The sequence below is a fragment of the Labrus mixtus genome, chromosome 14 (genome assembly GCF_963584025.1).
Source record: "Labrus mixtus chromosome 14, fLabMix1.1, whole genome shotgun sequence".
Taxonomy (NCBI): Eukaryota; Metazoa; Chordata; class Actinopteri; order Labriformes; family Labridae; genus Labrus; species Labrus mixtus.
Window position 1 is genome coordinate 21,676,563 of NC_083625.1, and position 3,398 is coordinate 21,679,960.

The following is a 3,398-nucleotide window of genomic DNA, read 5'->3' on the forward strand; positions in this document are numbered from 1 at the left end:
AACTTTACTCTCCTTTCCTATCAAACAATAAATTCCCTTCCTCTTCTTCCTCACTCTCTCACATCAATAAACCTGTTCCACAGAGCGCCCCCTACAGGCCTGGAGGACTGTTTAAGACCGCACTCTCAGTGTTTGTCAGTTGGTTCCACTTTTTGCAGAATCTTTTTATCCCAGTGGGTCCTGTAAAACGCTGAGAAAGGAATTTTTATGGTGCTAAATTATCTGATGTGTAAAGTGAAATAACGAGACAGAACCCTCCTCTATGTGTATGTTTGTAGGTGTGTGTGTGTGTGTGTGTGTGTGTGTGTGTGTGTGTGTGTGTGTGTGTGTGTCCTCTGAGTGCTCACTGACGACATGACTGAATCTTTTTACTGAGCTGTAACACAAACACACTGCAGCTCAGGGTTCTGATGTTCCTCTGAGTCTTACATCTTTACGAGCTCACGTGGAGCCTCACAGAGAACCTCCGAGGATGAAACCAGTTCATGGACATCAATCCTGCACGTCGACTTCGAGGAGTAGGGGAGACCGGGGACAGGTGCAACAAGCCTCATAGGTGAGTGATGCTGCTCACACTGCACATGCCCAGTTAGACATGACACAGAACAGGAAGACAGAAAGATGGCTGCTGTTAGCATTTAAAACAGACATGCAGGCAGACAGACAGACAGACAGACAGACAGACAGACAGACAGAGAGACACAGACAGATACACAGAGAGACACACACACAGACAGACAGACAGATAGGCAGACAGACAGACAGACAGACAGTCAGACAGGCAGACAGACAGACTGACAGGCAGACAGACAGACAGACAGACAGACAGGCAGACAGACCGACAGACAGACAGACAGGCAGACAGACAGACAGACAGACAGGCAGACAGACAGACACACAGACACACAGACACACAGACTGACTGACAGGGTGTGTTTTTGTGTGATTCATCGTCTGCTGTCAGACTCCAGCTGGACATCTTCATCTTCTTCTTCATCCCTTCCTCCACCTGTTGCTCTGTTTCATCCTTTCAGTCTGAACAAAACTCCTCCTCTTCAACATGTTCTCTTGTTTCAGATACCTGAACAGGTAAAGAACATCAGCAGATAACGTTACAGATGTTTGACTTCTTCTCCTTCATAAAGTCTCTTTAAACTCTGACGGAGTTAACCTCCTATTCTCCTCTTCCTCTTCTCCTCTTCCTCTTCTTCTCTTCCTCTCCTCCTCCTCCTCATCCATCCGTCCGTTCTTCAGCTGTGAATCTCAACCGGCTGTAAGATCGTCTGCTTCTCGCCGCCATCGCTCGGGTCCATCTGGAACCACATTCACACACTAAACAAGAGCTCGCTGTGTTTGTGTCTGAAGATCATCAGAGCTATCTGCTTTGAGAGTTCGACTCAGAGACGGAGATGAGAGAGGGAGAACATGAGAAAGGCGTCGTGGAGATATTAGACATTGTAATCATTCACATAGAATCAGACCCAATAGATCATATAGATCATAAAGATCATATAAATGATGTAACACAGTTTCTTACAGTTTTTTCCAATTGCTAAAACACAATTTTGCAAACTAGGCTGGTTTTATCAAAATACTTAACACAATTCACAAAACCACACACCCAAACTGCAAAATACCTCATATATCCTGCAAAATGAAGCACTGCAACCAAAACTACATATAACATTATCAAAATCAAACTTTTGCACCAAATGGCACACACTTCATTCATATTGCCAGATTTTAGTCTAACCAACTACACACTGTTGGGCATAATGAAAAGCACTCTCATCTTTAGTATGCTTTGCCATAATACTAAAATAGTTCAAATTGTAGAAAATTCTTCAGATTGTTCACATGCACAGAAATATTTGCAGATACACACACGTGCTGTTCAAACATTTATTTTTTAATTTTTCACCAAACAAGTCAGTGCAACATATACCAGTACAGTAAAACGGCTCAAGTTGGGCTGATCTCTGTCCAGCCTCTCGTGTTGTCAGCCCTTGGTTGATGACATGATCAACTAAGGTTGCTCTGATTTCATTTGAAAGTTGTTGTCTTCTTTGGCCATGAACTCCTCTACCAGCTCTACCCCTACCTCACACTCTTCCTCCCCCTCTCATTCTCCCCCTCCCTCTTCCTCTTCCTCTCTCTGCAATGTCTTCCATTGTTGTAAAAATAAAAGGTGCTCACTGGTGGTCTTTTCATAGTGCTTACTTCCTGATTGAAGTGATAACAATTAACCATTGAGGTGTTTGGCCAGGTGGCACATATATAGCCAATTAGCTCATAATCTTGAATGGCAGTGTTTTGAGATGGCAAACATGTGACTTTATGTCAGATTGTTGTGTCTTATGCAGAGAACCGTGTTCAGTGCATTTAAAAAAGTGCCATTTTGAATTGCAAAATGTGTGTAAAGCAGAAAATGTGTTTAGACTTTTGGAGACTTGAGAAGATGTTTTGCTCTCTGTGTGTCAGTTTAAATAATTGTGCTATGCATGTCATTTTAGTGTGTTAGCAATTGGAAAAAACTGTAGAGTCGGTCTGAGAGCTTCATATCTCTCTGCAGCTTCTGAACTCTCAGACTCGATATGTCAGGAATGTGCAGCCATAATTTAAAGGAACATGCTCCCATTTTAACCTGACTGTTAATAATTCAGGGTCAGAATGTGTGTGTGTGTGTGTGCTCCCGTGTGTGTGTGTGTGTTTCAGTGTGTGTGTGTGCTCCTGTGTGTGTGTGTGTGCTCCCGTGTGTGTGTTTCAGTGTGTGTGTGTGTGTGCTCCTGTGTGTGTGTGTGTGTGTGTGCTCCCGTGTGTGTGTGTGTGTGTGTGTGTGTGTGTGCTCCCGTGTGTGTGTGTGTGTGTGTGTGTGTGTGTTCTGCTGACGGTTTAATGTTCACTCCAAATGTTCTCACTGTGCAGCTTTTGCTCAATAACATGAAACTTTCAATCATTCTGACTCAAACAAACGGATCCTGCTGCTCCTTCTATGGAGACCAGTCTGAGCAGGAGGTCAAAGGTCACAGAGTCTGATCAGTAAGTTCACCTGAGTGGGCTGAAAACCTGCAGTCAGAAACACACTGTGAGGTTCAGACAGGAGAGTTGAGCTCCTTCACAACTTTAAATTAAAGTGTTATGAAACAATGATTTTAACTCTGATGTGATTCTAGTAAAAATAAAAGTAAACCCATACCCGTGTGCAGGGCCGTGTTCACACTTTCTAACTGGGGCGGCCCACTCTGACTTATGCATGGGTGGCATGACGTTTGTGTGCACACACACACAAATATGTTTAACTTTCTTACCCCTCCTATCCCCACTAATGATCTGTACTGTAAGTAACACAATTTGGAAACATGTAAATCTTGTTATTTGATTGTTTAGGGACACAAAAA